Genomic DNA, 19,782 nt, shown 5'->3' on the forward strand with positions numbered 1-19,782 from the left:
AACTGTCTTATCTCATATATGGACTTTTGTCAGGGTTATTAAACCAATTTAATGGTTCATTTGAGAGAGATATAATGAACAATGTTTAGGTATAATCCTTCTGTTGAATTTTTTAATATTAAAAATAAAACATTTTAATTTGTTAGAGCTATCAATTGATCTGTTTAGTTGGAAATTCTTACATAATACTCATACAATAGGTTGCATTACAGATCTATGAACCTGGGACAGAATAAACATTAATAACGTGATTTTGGGCTTGCATATAGGTGATGTACTTGGTATGTGAAATTTCTGTGAAATTTCAGTGCCTGTGTCAGATGGTCACTGCTGTCGGTGCTGCCCCTGGAGTAGTGGTTGGCTTTTTTATATGGGCAGCATAGGTGGGTGACGCAGAACAACAAATAATGCATGCTGCAGTACTGAGTCCAAATGATAGTCATATCTTCCTAGAAAACCTCTAAAATTTGACTTCTTTCATAGATTTGCTGCAGACTCCTTACCTAGCTGAGCTAATGTGTTCCCCCTCCTCTAAAAAGGGTGTGGTAGGTTTTGGTCCCAGAATCACATGATGCCATCCGAAAAGCTTTTTCTGAAGATAACTTTTCAAATGTAAGCTAATGTTAGTCTTAGTCAGAATAACTTGCATTGTTCAGCACATGCACCTGTGTGGTCGTTAGGGAGTTGTCTGGCTGCATATGATTTCACACATCTGTCAGCTAAGAGGTCCATGTTTTGAGTCTAGCTTTGGAAAGTTATGTGAATTTGTGACACTCCCTGGTGGGCTTCTGGTGTATATGTGGATGGATGTTATCCAGTAAATTGACAAGATTCGTGCCTTGTAGAGTAAAACTGTGTCTTCATTAGAAAGAAGAAAGGCGGGAGGGGGGGAAAGGGGGGAGCACTTCTATGCATAGAGGAGGGAAAAAGAAATTACTCAAGAGAAATAGTCTCTTAAACTGTCCCATTTCTGGGGGAAGCAGGAGAGGCAGATTGTTTTGAAAACACAATTTCTGGATACAAATGTAATGTGAAGTGATACGTTTTTGTGGCATGCACATTCTCCATCTGTTTGGCTGTGGTTTGACTTCTGGGTTATGCTGTGCCACAAGCTAACAGTGGTATAAGTAATTTACTGCTGCATATCATGCAGTGCTTTTCTCTACAAGCATCAACTAATAGTAACAGTCACAGAGTGTTTGTGGCACGTATGTCACAGACATAGACAAAGAACATTCCAGCTTTTGCTGCATATGTTGTAGGTTAGAACTGTCTTGAATAAAACAATGTTGAGGCAACCAAATTCCTGGGGGTTATTCCCATAATCTGATATGGAAAACAATTAAAATGTCGCAGGTGGTTGTAGCAAAGTTAAAGCAAATTTCTTATATCCAGAGGCAAGTTGTATAGTTCTGTGTTTACTGTATCAAGTAGTTCTTCCATACATTTGGTCCATATTTGTAATATGAATTAACCTGATTGGTATTACCTTAGTATATGCTGACCATATGATTGTTAATGAAGATCTACAAGACTTCTGTGTAGGTCAGTAGCTTCAAATCCATGCACAATTGAAAGGGCTTTATCTGGTGAAAGACTTGCTGCTTTCACAGTGCATCAAACTCCATCAAATTTGTGGCATGAGTATTTTTATGTATTTATTCAGTCATTCTTTGAGAGGGTAGCAGCTGGCCTTGGACAGTTTTGGCACGCAAATTACTTTTTGTATGTCTTAGAAGTGTTAATGATGGTATAAAACACTATAAACATGAGCAAAATGAATTTTTAGATTCATGATTAACAATGGAGTTCCTCTTCATGTTCTGGGAGTGTGTACCACATCACTGGTGAGATACGCTTCATCAGAACTGGGCTGGTAACTGTAGCATGGTCAAAAGTGGTGCCCGTGTGTCAGCTCCTGACCTGCTGTGTGTGGAGTTTGGCACCTTCCCAGAGCGGGGGAAGCCTCCTGGGCATACTGTCAGGTACATGCAGGTGTGTCATAAGTACAACAGACCTGGCTTTTCTGTGGGATAATGTTCATCAAAAAGGTGAACTTGACATAAGCTAAACAGTAAAAGTGTAGTGGAGTTGGAAAAGCTTCCTACAGCAATTTAAGACACATTTAAAATACATAGTCCAGAAAGGAAAATATTTCATGGATATTGGCTCAGTTAAAATTTGAACTTCAAGGATTCTTTCTGGAAGGTGCTGAGTTCCCTGGCTGCGATCCAGTGATAGGCTTTGACATGCATTTAAATCCAAACCTGAGATGTCAATATGCTTAAAATTACACAAGTGCTTAAGGGCCTTGCTGGATTTTGGCCCAAGCTTTCAGAGTCAGTTAAGATCTGAGGGGTGCACTCAGCTTTCAGCATATCATTTAGTCATAATGTTAATGAAAAGAAATCATAGATAACAGACAATGAAGATGAAAGCAAAGCAAAATTTCTTTTACTGGTGAAAACCTGGATACCATCTTTATGCCGTTTGACTTTTAATGCTGAATAACTTGAGTGAGTTACAGATTCTGCAGTTCCTTTTAGAGACTGAGAGCAGAGATTTAGCTTATGTTCCCCCGAGAATGATTCAGAACATTGACAGCTCTTTTTATTGTCTGTAGAAGAGCCTAGGGGATTTAGCTGGCTGTGTGAGATGCCCACGTTTGGGTCATGTGAAAACATCCCTATGTCATGCACTTTATGAAAGTCTGGAGGAAAAAGTTATGTTAGAAGCTCAGAGGAATCACTCTTCACTATCAGATTTGGTAGAACTGTGTCCTCCAAACTTGTGCATAAAAGCTTTCTTGACTCTGAATCTATTTCTCTTTGGACATCTGGATGATTATACTGTGAGAGGGTGACTTCTATATAATATAAAATAGTAGCTTGTTGCTATCCTTGTATTGCAAAAATGCGATGAAATGTGCTTTTTCTGTCTGGATCCATTTAGAGGAACACAGTGGAAGCTTAGAACGTGTTACAGCCCTGTTTGTTTATTTGAATGCTTGTGACAACATCAGGGGCTCAATCCTGCTGCATTTTGGAGTTTTGCCACTCGCTTCTCATAGGAGCAGCAGAATTGGGCCTGATGTAGTTCAAATATTAAAAAAGTACCACGTGTGTTTTGTTTTTTTCTGGACTCGGAATGAGCAAATGATTGCTTTTTCTTCAAACAGAGTCATTTCTGTACTGCTCTCTTCATGGCAGGAATTTTTGCATAATTTTTAATTATATTTGGCCATTATTAAAAGTTCCCAGAATTAATGCCATATGTAAAAATATCTTTCCCAGAGCCTCTCTATGAAAGTACAGCCGCTGAAAGTGGTTGAGTAGTGTAGTGCTGTGTATATTTTTTTTCTTTCAAAATATTACAACGGGTAGAATGTTTTCACAAAGAGGACAGTGCACCCCTTAGTGTGCCCCGTCTCTGGTATTTAGTCTAAATGGAAAGTAAATAACAAAGTGTAGATAGCAGTAGAAGTATGTTCCCAAAGCCTTATGTTGCATTTAAATTAGTATTACAGCATATGGTAGCTGGCAAACATTTGAATAAACTTGATTTCTGTAGCTGTCTTCCAGGAAACACATCTGTTGACATAGACATGTAGTTTCTGCACCCTGTAACATGAATCCATGTACAGTATTATAGCAGCAAACTAAAGGATGGATAAGCTTGGAGGCTTGGAATAAGTTTTCTTGCACATGATTTTCCCCCTGAAAAATTATAAAAAATGGCTTCAGGCTGAAGATAAATATACTCAGTTACAGAGTAGCGTTTTACTGTCTTTAAAATAATTTTAATACGTGTTGCCACCCTTGATGTCTTTCAGTTTTAAAACAAAAATTCAATATCAGTGTCTTGGGTTATCTTTTCTATAAAAAAGGTTGAGATAAATGGATGGGGAGTTTTTTAATTTTTGAAATTGAAGCTGCAGCTTAATGCTGGAGAAGTCAGCCTCTGCAGAATAACTGTGTGATTTAAGATGGTTTATAATACTTAGGAATATAATCAGTAGATCTCTGGATCAGAACTCAGTACTAAGCTCAGTCTGTTATTTAATGCCAAAAAGCATTTTCAGGATCTTATGTATGTGAAGGCTTTTATCCATTGTTCTGCTCCTTGCAAATACACCCTATAATTGGTCCTATGTCACTTGCTCTATGCTTTGTGCATCTCAAAGTATCACATAGTAAGTTTAAAAATGTTTCTTCAGGTACATGCTTAAAGCTTAATCAGGATCCATAAATGATTGAGTACATATGGGCTTAGGTCTCTTGTGAGATGTGAGGGCTCCAACATTTGTACATGAAGCTGAACATTTACATTTTGTTCCAAATTGAGTTTTGATTTCAGTCAAACAAATCCAAATGCAAAGTTTTCATTCAACTACTTGGCAGCCCTTTCTGTATTTCCATGCGTTCTTGATTGGCTGCTAAGGGCACTGACCTTTAGATGTGCAGTAGGGTATGATTTGGACTTTGTTCTGGTTTAACTTGATTTTCTTTGTAGCAGTGGAGATGCATACAAATTCAATCACAAATTGAGGACCCCAATTTTTGTATAAATTATAATACAAACATTTGAACGAAATAGCTGTGTTGTTCTAATCTGTAAGATTTGATTCTTGCATGTAGGACATTGAAGGGGCTCACATGAGAATCACCGAGATCATTCTCCTAGTGCCCCAGACAGCCGTGTTGTTGAACCTGATGCCTGCCCCCAGGTGTGCTGGCAGCCTGCGGCACGTGTTTGCCATGCAAGAAATTCAGTTCTGCTTTCATTGCAGAAAGGGGCTGAACTGCACTGGCTTTGCTCATGCATGGTACTTGCAGTCTGTCTTGTAGCATCTTAAGAAATGAAGAGTGGAGGCCTGTGCTTTCATCAACAGGTTTTGTTGAAGGTACATACACAAAGATGTGTCTATGTTTGTTTAGTTATGGGATGTTACACTAATACAGTGTATTATATTTATATACACAGTGCAGGCAGTTGAAAGATTTAAGTTCCCTGAGTGGCCTCCACTGACAGATCTGTACTCTGTGGAGCTCCAGGGAGAAGTGGGAAGAATCTCTCTGATGTGTTGTATCACAAAATTCAGATTTTTTTGTATGTGTGTGGAAAGATTGAGTCAGCTTTTACTGAAAATCAGTTTGGTTGTCATTGCAACACGGGGTTGCATTTGGGGCCTTCAGAATGAGAGTCTTCAAGCCATTCTTGGTCTCTTTGTACCATTGTAGCATGCCAATTTTTCTAATTTCAGCTATCTGCCAATTCCTTGGTCACTCCAAAACTTGTAGAACATAAAACAGCTGAGCACAACTAATTTCTCATGAAGCTTTCTGTAGAAAAGGTGCTTTTGAAATGGTGACTCCTAGGGTTGAATATGATACGGGACATGAAATAAATGCAGCTGAGAACTTATCTAAGAGTGCCCACTTAGCCATTTATGGAGAAAAATGTTCCTTCTTTTCTGGGCTGCAATATATTTTGATATAAGAAAGCACAGCTACCTGAAATGCTTTCATTTGTTGCAGTGAAAACAAATGTTTTCCTTGTGAATCACCCTGACGTTTTACATTAATATTTTCCTTTCATACCTTTTTTTTTTTTTTTTTTCTCTTATTGAGCTGGTAAGGTGAAAATTTTTGTAACAGTTGCAACAGAAAAAAATCAAGTATCAGTATGTATGATACCTTAATCAAGTTTGTGTTAACAGATTTCATTTTTTCTTTGTGTGTTTGTTTTTTTAAAGTGGTCTAAAAACTTTTATGATGGTCAGTTCTAACAAAGAAAAGAGAACCTCTTTTAAAACATCATAGATCATACCTAATGCAAGGATAAACTGACAAGGGCATTTCCAAGTAAAACAATTCTTTTATGTAGGTCAGCTGCAAAATGCTAATGAAAAAGCATCTTAAGCAGAGGTGCTCAAAACAGTCAGTGCAAGTGTTTTGTCACATGGAAGTTTACTTGCAACATGTTTGTAACAGAGTTGATGAAATTTCTGTAAAAATCAAAGCTTTTCTAAACTGTTATATTTATAAAGATATCTTGTCTCCTATCTCAGCATAAAAGTTGCAAAAAGTTACAGGAGTAACTACCTAAGAGCAGCTGTAAGGACAGTCACATTCATACATCCAATTGGCCTTGAGAAGTTCACGAATAATGACTGAGTGGTTTTCATAATTTTTTTTTCAGTGACAGCTTGTACGGTTTGGCACTCTAGAGAAACACTGTAGGAAAAGAAAAGAGGCCTAAATAAGGTCTGAAAAGAAAGGAGCCCTGAGAGAAAGATCACTCTCCAAATTCTCCTCTGCTGTAAAACAGAGCCGAGCTTTGCACTCCTTATCCAGAAAAAACTCCTCTTGGAAAAAGGCAGAATTTCCTTATGTAAAGAAACTAAGATTCAACATGTCTCTTTGTAGGAAGATGTGTAAAGGCTAGGGATAAGTATTTTTTTTTAAGTGTGAAAGCTATTAAAAGTGCATGTGTATGTGTATACACATGGGTTTATATTTTAAGAACAGAAATGTGAAACCTTGTAAGCACCTGATTTTTTATTGTGATCTTATACATTTACTATGTGTCTATTGCAGGTATTACCCAGGCTAAACAAGCACAGGTGGGTTCATGTAACTGCGGTTTGCTGTGCCATAGTCTTAATTTCTTCCCGCGGTGGTGTAATTCAGGTTACAGGTACCATTCTGAAGGAGAGGCCTCTGCACTGTTTTCATTGATCTTGAATGTTTAACTTAGTGTATGACTCTGTTTTTAAAAAGCATTTAACTCAAGTTAGCCTGGCCATGTTTTATAGTGGGCCTGTCCTCATCATCTGTGTTTTTTGCAAAGCTTACTCAGTGATCGCCAGGAGTTCCTGTACTCTCCCTGTTTCCTCCTTACTCCTTGGGTCTGCTGTGAGCCTCTAATGCTTCCTCTTCCAACACAGAGGTGCTGAGAGTCATAGGGAAACTGGAGCTTAGCAGAAACCTGTATGCGCATGGTTCTTGCCTCCTTGGGGAAGTGATGGCTGGTGCTGATGCTTTTGTCTTGCACCACTATACACAGCATGGGACAAAGTCCCCGCTGTGCCTGAAGCAGGAGAAGGGCCCTTGCTGGCACTGCAGCAGTGGTAGTAAATTCAGTGGTATTTTATTAGATTTACCATTTTCTTTCTTGTTTCTGTATACACCGCAATCTCTTGGTGCTCGTTGGTCTCAAGATTAAGCCATCAGTTTTTGCCATAAATCCTTTTACATTGGTACCATTGCTTACCATGGCTCCATTGAATCTGTTGAGAGATGAGTTTTCAGCAAGGCTGGGGAAATCAGTTTATCTCCAGCAAAAACAGACAGCATGCTAAAATGCACTCTTTAGTGGAGTGACTCCTACCTATAAAAGAATGTATTTAAATTTTTTTAGAAATAGAACCTTAAGAATTACAGGGGAGAGAGGATAATTTCTCACAATATTTCAGTTTACAGAATTGCTTAGGGTGGAAGGGACCTCTTGAGATCATCTAGTCCAACCCCTCTGCTCAAGCAGGATCAGCTAGAGCAGGTTGACTAGCACTATGTCCAGCCACCTTCTGGAAAATGTGTTAAAATATATGTTAGTCTGTGATTTGTAACACCTCCAACTGTATAATTCAGACCTGCTAGCCATTTAAGGAAGATCCAGTGCTAACATTGTCAAAGCGTTCATAATCCTGGATGGTTTGCATTCTTTCTTATTTGTGTGTTCTACTATCCAGAGGGTGTTTGTCCTGTGGCAGCGATTGATTGAGTGCTGTGAAATGAAAGCACATGTTATGCTGATAATTTCTAGTGTACTTGCCTAATGACATTCTAAAAATGGAAGAGTTAGTTTAAAAATATAAAATAAACTGACAAAATTAGAGTGGTTAATGGGGTGTGAGATAGGGAATAGTTTTAACTCCGAGTTACTCCTTAATACTAGTAACTACAGACACACTGTCAGGTGAATTTTCATACTTGCGCTCGACGCTGTTTGTCACTTAAAAAGATAGGGAGACTCATTAGGTACTTGAGTGATAATTTAACCTGATTTAGGAGGAAATTGGGTCCCTCTGTGATGGGATATTTTAGGATCCCAAAAGCTCCTGTGTCTGCTTAAGTTTCTGAGAACTACAGCAGGAAACGCAGCAGTAAGTGTACAGTGGAGAGAGTGTGCTCTGCACTTTCTTCAAAGTGCAATTAAGATGGATCTTAGTGAGACACCTTGAACTGCATCTACAAGGGCCGTTAGCCTAGCCTCTGTGCTGGAATAATATGTCCAGACATTTTAGTTCAGTTGAGCAGTACAGTGACAGAATACTACTTGAGCTTGAAATGTTTATAAGAGGTAATAGTAAAACCAGCAAGCAATGAATTATAATTGTCCTGCTGGGATATGATGAAAGCCTTTATGAGAATCTCCATGTCCCGGTGGGACAGTATGGGTGGTAACTTGGAGAGATTCGTAAAATGGTAGTATGACAGCTTTACAGTCAGATTAATACAGGCTTCAAAAGAAACCACAGGGTCAAAAATGACTTCCAGACTGCAGGCTTTAAAGGCAAAAAGACCTACCGTTGAAATGGGCAGTTGAATAAGAGGTAGGTGACATGTAGCTGTGAAAGGAGAGTCAATGTTAGATTACTTGTGCTCCAATAACCTTTAAGGTAAGATATAATTTAATGATTCAGATACTATGTCTGGAGTTGAATTGTACCACACAGTGTGAATTATTCCAGTTACTTGATTCTTGAGGTGAAGAGTAAAGGAATAATAAGAGGACAATCTGAGGGATTGCAATAAGGAGAGGGTAATCTTTTAATATACTGTCATTGGGTAGGCATATAGGGGCTCATAAAGAAAAAGAAAGAGAAGCAGGTGGGAGGCGAGAGATGGTAGAGGGGATCTAGCCAAATAGTTTTCACACATCTCAGGAAGAGAGTGTTGAAGGCAGGTTGAGAAGTTTAGACTGCTGCTTGGGCAGGGGAAACCCAGCAGAGATGTGCATTCCATTCATCTGAAAGGCTCTTCTAGTAAAAACATTGCTAGACACAAGCACAGTCCAGGAATGGCAAATGATGAATGACTTAGCAAGCTATCTTGCTGGGTATTTAATCTGTGTGGTTATCTAAATAATTTGAAATGCTTCTCTTGGCCTGAGCCAGGCTGGGCAGAATGAAGTGCCATGCATTAAACCTTGTGCTATTTCAGCTCTTAGGTCCCAGCAGGAACCCAACAAGATATGGCTCCATGAAAGGTGATACTATATTAAACTAACAGTACAAGTTGTATCAAACTCTGTTCCAAATTCAATACAAAAAGTCGTGTTTTTAGAAGGCATTTTAAATCTAGCACTAGCACTTCAGTCACTTGCTGATGTCAGTACAAAAAAAATGCTTTGTACAGCTGCTGACTGCAAGGAAGATGAAAGGTTAAATTGGGTTAACGGAAATGAAAGACGTGCAGTGGAAGAAGTATTGGTATCAGAATGTTTATAGAATTTGTCATTAAATAACAAGTGTTTAAATTGGAGGGCAAATTTAAAATGTTCCTTTTTATAATTTTTTCCCCATTTATTTGAAATCGAAATTATTCACAAAGGTGTACAAGGAAATATTAATTTCTTCCCCTCTTTTTTTTAAAAAAAGTAAAGATGATGGCAAATCCATCTTACTTTCTTACTGTTCAAGCCTTCTTGAGCTAAGACCTGAGCCACCAATGTGTATTAGAGTAATTCTGCTATTCTTACTACAGTTGATTACAGTGCTCTGTTATAAAGGGTGGAGACACTTGGTTGTTCTCCAAAGAAAGTGAGTAATAATTGACCTAATGTACAGATCACATGAATAACATATTCTTTTTGGTAAGAAATTTATGTTTTACAGGGTGTGCTAGAGTTCACATCCCTTTTTCACATCTTCCAAAAGATTTTAAAATACTCAGCTGCTCTATTAAATTTCTAATTCAACAAATACTCAAATACAAAGTATGCATTAGATAAAGCTCTTGAGTTGAATCCAGACATTGAAAAATCTTTTAATCTGCCTTGAAAACAGCTGTTTAGAATTTTGAATAGAAATAACAACTTCCTTCAGCCTATGTTGTTGATGTCCACTTCAGTCTCAAGCTGGGAGGAATTTCTCTTTGTTACTCTGATGCAAAGTCTTGCTACTGTTGCAATGATTAGACTATCATCAAAATATACCAGGAATGTTCTGTTGGTCCTGTTTGAAATAAATGGTAATACTTCCTTTGAATTTAGTATAATGGAGGAGACACTTACTCAGAAGACTTGAGGTAGTTTTGACATTTTAATTGTTTTTGTCTGGAGTACAGCTACAGGAGCTCTTATTGACATCTCATACTACAAAGAGACTGACACTGTTCTTCATGTTTGTCTGCTGAAAGAATTATTTATGTGAGAATTGTGTTTTTTAGTGTCTGAAATAATTTAAACAAATGAGATGGGTTGTGTATGTATGCACATGCAACTTCTATTCCTTGTTTATAAATACTTGGGTAATCTTATAAAATGTTATGTAGTGACTCTGCATTAAATACCACAAAAGACGTTTCTAGGCAACTCCCCATTGCATCCAAGGAAATACCAAAAGAGTTCAGGATGTCTGACATTACAATGAACATCAAAAGCAGTAATGGTTTGCCACTTACTGTAAACTATTGCCAAAACCCTGCAGGGAATGGCTTACTTTTATTCTACAACTCTACGTCCAGAGGGTAGATTATACATGCATTTCACACACACGCGTGCACATGTGTCGATTTTATATTCAAACATTTGGGCAGTATTTTAAACTAGGAGGTGAAAGTCTTATATTGTTCAGAGAAGTGAAGCCTGGATGAAACTTCTCAGTAACCGTGGAAGTGATAAAAAAAAAAGGGATGCCCGAAGACTTGGGTGGGCTTTGAATCGGGAATCGGAGTTGACATGATCAGATCTTGTCCACCAGATGTCAAAAAGGTGTGCAAGGTTATTGAGAAAGCAGTTATCTCTGTGCTGTCTTACCACACAGTACTATCCATCGGTAATTGGACAAAAGTAAGAAGTGCTCAGAGGCATAAGCCACAAATAAGAATGTGTTTTAGCAAATAAGACACTGTTAGCTGTTGCTGTAGGGTATGGAAAATATCGTTGTATGGAATGGTATTTATTTTACAGCAATTTGGGATTTCAAGATGATCAATAAGACCTATTCTAATAGAGTAAATAGCAAACAAAATACATACAACCTCTTTCAGTTGTATAATGTAGTGTGCTTTGTCTTTTTGGCTTATGTGCTGCTGCACAATCTTTCATGTGACATTCTCATTTCTGAAGCGTTTCTTGAATGCAGTTTTGTTGATGTACGTTACTAACACATAGAGACATTTGTACATGTGTCCTCCAATAGCCTCTGATAAAGTGTAAGGAGACCTTTTAAATCCAAAGGAGATCTTTGCATTCATTTTAGTTGGATTTAGGTTATGCTCAAGTTTGAGCAGACGTGGAAAAGTTTTGGGCCTTCCTCTTTCCATGAGATGATGTCTTTGTGCTGGTTTTTTGGATTTTTGTTGTTGTTTTGGTTTAGGTTTTTTTTAAGTCGTCAGTATTGTGTGTGATCTGCAGCGATGTGATATTGATGCAGAGGTATCCTTTGCAGATCAAGTACCCAGGATGCCAGTGACTTTCTACATCTCTTTTGAAGCAGAGTGAGACTGCCAGCAACAGGCTTGCTGCTCTGCAGAGGGGCAGACTGATGCTCATGTGAAAAATAAGCAAGATCACTTTTGTGAACAGGGCTTTTAATTAGCTGTTTAAAAGTTGTTGATCCAGTTTCAAGTTCCTAATTAAATGAAATGGGGAAAGAAAAAGATCAGCATGCTGCCAGTCAAGAGCTCCAATCCAGGGGTTATCTCATTTCAAACGTGTGGGCTAAATTACATTATCTTTATAATTTAAGCTTATAGTACATTCACACACTAATAAAAAGTTGGTACGTAAGGGCAATTTAACCACTGCAGCTTATTTTATTTTATCAGACTAAACTATTTGATGCTTGAAAAACATTTTTCTAATGTGAATGCTATTTATCACAAGCGTAGTTGAAACCTGAAGCTTAGGTATTAAAATAGATGTTCAGGCACTTTTCTGGCTAGAATGATGTGGATAAAAAACATTATTTCTGGGAGAAATCTTAGTTACCTTTTGGATATAATGCAAAATAACTCTGATAATCAGGAGGAAGTTTTCTCTTCCACTTAAGTGTCTTAAATTATGAGCGTTCTACTGTTTTATGAGAATTTTTTTAAAGCCACCTAAGAGTTTTCCCACAGTGTTGGTTTACAAGCAGCTGAAACTTTAAGACACCCTTCAGAACAGTCAGTTGTTCCATTAACATTTCTGGGAGTGATGCACATGTGTATTGGTCACCACCCAGATTCCTAAATGTACCTCTTATATTAAAAATTAAAAGAAAATCTTTCCTATGTTTTTACGTACAAGTTTAAAGTGGCTCTGTAGTTGCTAAACCTTGCAGCCTAGATGCCAGGGCTCCCACAGAGGAACTTTAAACTGCATTATGCTGGACTCCATACACTTACCTCTCCTAACTCTTTGCTGCTCCCCAGCAGTAGGTGTGAGCTCCCTCCTGCTTCCCTTCCTCTCTCTCCTCTTACCGGTTGCGAGAACCCACGGTGCTGCCTGTCATGTACCATTCTCTTCCAATCGGTCCCAAGCAGAAGTCGCCTTTTAATAGCTAAAGTATCCTCTGTCTCAGCTGTGAATCTGCTTTTGGCTTGAGTGGGTTAGGGGAGCTCATTTGGGCTACTAGCTTTCCTAAAGGCTTAATACTTCATTCAAAGTCCAGTGAAGCTAAAAGGAAAAAAGATACTTGAGGATTTCAGTGGTGTGGATCTGATCCTATATCTAGAAGCATAAGGTAAGCATTGAGGGATTGCTCACACATGGATTATCTCATTTCTTTCTGTGAGTCCTGATTTCTTGACAGGACCACCTCTTAACCTCAGTACCTGCTTTGTATGATGCCAGGAAGACTGGTTGGGAACATAAAAATGAACAGGATGTGCTTAACAGTCTGGTGACTGTTAAATGAAGCATGTTCTTCTCAGAAATAATTTAAATTTATATCTTTTACTGCTCATTTATTTTATATTTTTTAAAGACAGATTTTAAATCTAAAGATGGGAACACAATTAGGCCTTGCCATGGTTTATTCTGCTCCAATCAATTGTTCAATTGTTCTTTCAGTGTAAAAAATATTTCAGAAGACAGCACAAGTATTTACTCTCTATTAGAAGTCCATTAGCTATAGTTCTAAATTTTTCCTTATTCAATGCGTTGAATTTTGTTTCTTTGAGATGGATAGATAGGAGCTGCCTAATTAACAGATAAGCAGTGTGTTGTCAGTGCCGGATTAGGCCATTCTTCATGTGGTTTGGAAGCCCTTTTTTAATCTCATATCCTCATTTATCATTGTCCTGGTCTTTGTTTTTCCTGATTTAGGGTTATGACATTGTACTATACAAATACTATCAAGGTACATAATTTGTAGCTTTTCAGCTTGAAAATATCAAAATAGAAAAGGAATATGGAAATCAACTCTACAGATGGGAGGAAAAAGTCTTTTGGGAAAATTGACAGTTAACATCTGCAATTTGTGTAATCCTTCTGTATTCATATTTGGTCATTCAGTGCTAGCTAGCAGATAATATTTCAGAGTGTATAGCCAGGTGGGATACTGTGGTCTGCTGTGGTCTACTGTGTCAGTGTGATGCTCATCACATTGCTGTGACGTTCTTGGGCATCTTTTTGCTTCTCAGAGCATGCAGGTGAGCACTGCTAATGCCCTTTGTCACCCTGAAAAGTGAGGTGCTTGCTACAAATCACCTGGCTGCCAGGTGGAGCCAGGACTGCTCCTGCTCTACTTGATCCACAGATTCCTCTCCTGGATGGCTTTGCCTGGCTCTCTGCTCTCTACGAGCTGGCTCTCTGGACCTCCTTAACTCATTAGTTGGCCGGCCTGTCCTGGCAAACCTCCCTGTCCTGGTTGGCTGGCGAAGCTCTTGGGCTGGCCGGCCTGTTCCTTCCCTTCCCCTTCCTTTTCTCCCCTTCTCACACATGGTGTCTGCTGGCTCTCACTGTTTATCTCTCCATGTCTCTGTGCCTCCCACTCATTTGTTAAATTTGCTTTGATCCATCCCATCTTTGCGGCCTTCCTGTTTTTCTTCCCTCTGCTCTTTTGCTGTTTTGCTTCTTTGTATCCTTGTTTCCTTCACACTTGTTCCCTGAAGGCTTTCTGCTCTGTTTTTCCCCTACCTACATGCAGCCTGCATCTTTTCCAGAGCTTGCTGTCTCACCTTTGTCTGTTCATCTGGTGTAGCAACCGCGTTATTTGAAACAGTTACTAACAGAACACCCATTAGTGTTATAGGTTGGAGAAATGGTTATAACTTTTTATGTCCTATAGGCATTTTCATGAGTTCCTTTATAAATCTAGTCTGTGTTTACGTACAAATGCCTGTGATAAAATCCCAACTGGAGTGCTTTGTCACGCTTCTCTGTCATCTTTCCCATAATTGTGGATTATCAAGTATCTGCATAACTCACTGTCATCTCCCTTAGGACTCTTAAAAGTGTCACAACACACTGTTTTAATCCAGACATCGCAATTATAACTATAGTCTCACAAGCACTTCATTATGTTAGTGTGGAGTAAGTGTTTTGGGTGATCACAATGATGGGAAAGGAAGTGCAGGGAAAACTCAGGGCACTTGAAAATTTGCTGCTGAAGGCTCTGTGAGAGAAGGCATAAAATTTAGCAGCCATTCTTCTTCTGCTTGTTTCGATCATGTTCTAGACTCCTTACTCAGACACAGTTGATGCTAATTGAAGTTTTGTCTGAGTTAAGACTAGAGAAACAGATCTCTGCAGCTAGATGCTATAGTGTTCCTCATGTCATCTGTGTTTAAAAACCCCACGAATATCTATACTTTGTGCCCCTGTTTGGTTTAGACCTATTTTCTAAGCACTTCTCTTGCTCTTTTTCTCCACATGGCCAATGTTTTCGTTCGCCCTAATTATGGGGTACCTAATATCATAAATCACTCTAAGTACTGATTAACAAGTCAGTCCCTAATGGTAACTACACAGCCTTGTCAACTAGAATATACTCTCATCCCCCATTATGTGTTTTCTCCTTTCATGACAGAAATATGAATCCCACGTGAGAGGGCATTGTTCCCATGTAGCAGCCCATTCCCTTCAAGTGAATATCATCTGTCTTTCTCCTCTAAGATTTTAAAAGTTTTTGGATTGCTTTTACACATGTGTATCCAGTATAGATATATTTCTGCAAAAAAAAACATAGTTCATAACATCTATTGAGTTGGAAAATTAATTAGACGACCTAATTGATTGTGCATGAGTTCCTCTGTGGAATGTGTTCTGCTGCTGTTGCACTCGCCCAGCACAGAAAACCTCAGGAGCTAATTCCTCTGGTCTTTTACTAGAAACTGACAATTAATTGAACATGGAAAAAAAAAATCGAAACCAGAAAAACCTTGAAGGGTCTTAAGACAAAAAACATTACATGAAATATCTTTTCTCATTTTATTACAGTAATGCCAAGAGGCCTGAACTCAGCTTGAGGCTCCCTTTATCATTCACAAAACACACAAGTCTGTGTCCCAAAGGCTGTGTAGTCTGAAGAGGAAAAAACCCCAACAGCATCCAGAAGTATTGGCAGCCCCACGTTACATGTGGAGGGCTAATATACAGGGAGATTAAGTCACTTGTGTAAGGATGTACAGAGAGTCTGTAGCAGAGTCTGAAACTGAACCCAGGTCATCTCAGCCCCAGCCAAGTGTCTCAACCACAAGACTATCCCTCCTCTTCAGTATGTCAGTGTAGAAAGTAGGCCAAAAGGCAGTTTCCATCCTTTTATACACAGCACTTTGTAAGGCTGTGAAGTATTATGTATTAGACAGGCATCTGGATCAACAGCAGTTTCTGTGGATACTTTTATCTGTAAACAGAAGCAAAGCCTTAAGGGCTTTGTAAATTTTACATAAATTATTATTTTATCTATAAATAGCATAGTTAAATCTATAAATACTATACTTAATTTCAAGGCATTTTAATGATTTTTAAGAATGGAAAAATGTATTTAAAGGACTTCTGTGTTCTGTGGCTCTCTAATTTTCATATGGTTTAGGTTCTGGTGCTACTCATATATCACGATGCATTAGCAGTGATGCGTAGCTATGCCAGGCTATGTAGCGTGTTACACCATGCGGTGTAAACTGAGAAAGGGAGGCTCGGGTTGCATGACAGGCTAACACACCCGTGTTACTCAAAGGTTAAGTACTCCTATGTTGAGAGTTAGTGAGGCTTGCAGTTTGCTGACCTAAATCTTAGTGATTCCTATTATGTTGAGTATTTATGTATCTTTTGGAGAATCTCTGTATAGCCAGAGTGTAACAAACCTTCTGTTTAAATCTTTTGTAACCCAAATAGAAGAGAAAAAAAAAAGTACAAATATGTGCAGATATATATGTGTATATATCCATCATTCTCCTTCAACTGGGATCTTCTGCTTTTTTATGAAATCAGCATTACTGTGTTGAAGTATACAAAGAAAAAGTCAGAGCTGTTTGTTCCCCTCAGTGTCCTAGATAGCTGTTCACAGACACATGGCTCATTTGCTGAACCCCTGATTCCTTTCTCCCGCATCCCCCAAATAAAAATTACTTATCTGATTTTCACTGAGGTATGCTCTGGAGCACCACTTTTATTAACTCCATTAATTGAAACCATTAATTCCAGATGTTCTGTGCATTTATACAGATAAATTTCAGTGATTGTCATGTGTAAAAAAAAACAAACCAAAACAAACCATCTTTGAAGGACCACTGGGATTTATGAAGCATGGAAGTGAGAGAAACCTTGTTTTTCAACCCAGAATCTCTAAAATAAGTACTGAGAAATCACGCAAAACTGTATGGTGATCAGTGTAATGGACCGTACAAACTATGGTTTCCAAGATTCTGCTGCTATTCCCCATGAGCACATAATTAGTAAAATACAATTGGAGTGTGTCTCTTTTGGTTGAGCCAGTATGGCCCAGCTTTTGGAAAGAGGCCTCCGGAGCTGGGTGGATCCCTCTCTTCCCCTCAACCCACCAAAGCTGGCTGTTCTGTGTGTGTGGGTGTGTGCACACAGTCACAGACAACGGGATTCCCCCACTGAATTGTCATTCTCTCATTAAAGTCAATGAGTCTAACCCTTTACTTGTAACTGGGACCTGGACTTCATGCTGGATGTCCAGTTCTGGGCACCTACAAAATCAGCAAGTCCTATCTAATAGGGAGGAATCAGAAATCTGTTAGGATTTTGGTCTCAGAGTGTGAATGTTCATGTTCAAGGCACTCAGGCTGCTGACTGTTTCCCAGGTTTTAATTATTTGCCCTATGTGCAGAGACAAATGAAATCTTGGGACTTGACATTCCCAACAAATACAAGAGATGTCAGTTTCCAGTTCTAAGGTAAAAATAGATCTGCAATACCTGTTACACTAAAATAATGTATACACAAAAAGTGTGATGAATAAGAAAAGGCCAAAAGCATCAGCGCAGATGCTATTAAAAAGTTAATAAAGATTAAACCATATGCTAAGAATGGGGAGTTGCTTGTATTCTGAGTAAAAGCACAAAAAGTTTCACATGCTTGCCTAGACTATTCACGGTAATTCAAAGTCTTTTGTAAAGACTTGCAATTATTCTCAACCAATATCTTAAATTAAAAAATAAAATATGAATCTGCTCTTCATTACATCACTAACAGGAGAGTCAGCAAAGGGCTTTCACTGTTCTTGCCTACAGCGTGCAAGTAAAAAGAGAACTTGACCCTAAGTTTGATAACTGTCTGTGGATTCATATATTTTTTTTTCCTGTTTTAAGATACTTAATTATAATTAGTTCTGCACTCTCACTGCTTGGGAAAATCAGGCTTTTGATGTGGTTTTAACAAAGAGTATTTAGTTGACTATTGTCATAAATAGTTTCTATAATCCTTAGATTAGTTGTGATGAATGCAGTAAGTCCTCAGTCATTTGAGGCCAGTCACTCATTGACTTTGGGGGGCATCCACCCATTAGTGCTAAGCAAAGAGAACACTCCTTCAATCAAGAGGTCAATGAAGAAAGGAATGATAGAAAATTAAGAAATAGTATGAGTTTACTTTTTGAAATTAAATATTAATATATCTGATGTTCACTGGCTCTTTCCAACAAATATAGAAGCTCTGTGAGTATCTTAGATTTTCTAAAGATCATTCACAGTCAGCAACAGGGCAATTTAATGCTTTAGCAAATATTACAGGAAATTGTTAAAGGAGAGAGAACCCTAGACTTGCTGAAAATGTGTAAAATCCAAAGAAGACCAGACAAATAAAAACCCTACTAAGGTAGGGTCCTTAATAATGCCTCTAGAATTGTACAAAAAATTAAAAGCACTGAAACACACAAGTGTTAGCATCTCATGTACTGTATCTTGGTAGGTACAATATAGACATATTTAATAAAATTATACTTGCTTAGTTGAAAACACTTGTGAGTCAAGTTTAGATCATTTAACTTCTTGGAAAGAGATGTTTCCTACTTCTAGCAATAGGTATTGAATACATGAGATAATTACAGAATTACGGCATGTATTCTGTAACATTTCAACAGAGATAGCATCAGACTTATTCAGAGTTAAATAGTGCATGTTATTGCTGTGTTTATTTTTGGACCACAGTCTTAATGCAAATCCCATATATGTGGCTATGCAGAATGAGCCAGATTCTGGTCATGATTACACTGGTGAACGCGCAGAGTGATGCCACAGTTTCACTGAGGAAGGAATCTGATCCTGTAACACAGAGGGTTGTATGGTATTTCAATTAAGTAGTTGATGTCTTTCACCGTAGAGTTAGAGGTGAGATATTAGTGTCTGAAGCATTTTTGTACATCTTTGACTTAAATTTGGAACTCTTTCTGAGATTTTTCAGGGGGTTCTTTTGCAATCATGAAATGAAATAATTGTTAAAATATTTCAGTGAAAATCAAAATACCGTATGTTGTCATTGTTTTTCAGATTTTTTTTGTGTCTTTTTAGCTGGCTATTTACAACATAGAACTCTGTGTTGCAACCTTACTCAAAAAGAACAGTATTAGATACTCCAAAGTCTTCAGGCTAGTAAAAAAACCCCCAAACCCTCAGTATTTACATCGTGTCAGATCTGTGATCACAAAAATCATATCACTAAAAATACATGTATATGAGAAGTGTTGAGAATACAAAAACCTGGGCAACTGTCTGGCTGAAGAAGGATGGTCAGGGAGCTGTCTGCCATGTGCAGAAGAGTCTTGAGGGGAATATACTCTGTGGCCCCCTTGCTTTTGTTCGGTGGAGATTTTCCACTGCCATAATTTCTCAGGAGTGCTGGTCCTTTTGGGTTGTGGCAAAGAGGAAGCTGGCTTAGGACAAGCCAGATGATTCCTGGCAGCTGTTATAAAGGAGTAAGGAGAAATTGTTGATTGCTCTAATTACCTTGTTGAATAGCTGTCAGGACTTCAGAAGTTCTTCATTCCGTTAGGACCACAAAAGTTATTTGTCCCTATGTCATTAAGATAATATATACTTACCAACACCCAAAACATCATTATTACATTGACTGCCTTCCCTTTGGACTTCTCACCATTCCTGC

At 38.3% G+C, this 19,782-nt stretch overlaps 1 protein-coding gene across 1 annotated transcript in view; it reads left to right on the top strand.

Annotated features, from left to right (window-relative positions):
- LOC104462251 (fibrillin-1-like) overlaps positions 1-19,782 on the top strand; it is a 138,956-nt gene that overhangs the window by 10,553 nt on the left and 108,621 nt on the right.

Source organism: Pterocles gutturalis, unplaced genomic scaffold (assembly GCF_000699245.1).
Source record: "Pterocles gutturalis isolate BGI_N339 unplaced genomic scaffold, ASM69924v1 scaffold29316, whole genome shotgun sequence".
Taxonomy (NCBI): domain Eukaryota; kingdom Metazoa; phylum Chordata; class Aves; order Pterocliformes; family Pteroclidae; genus Pterocles; species Pterocles gutturalis.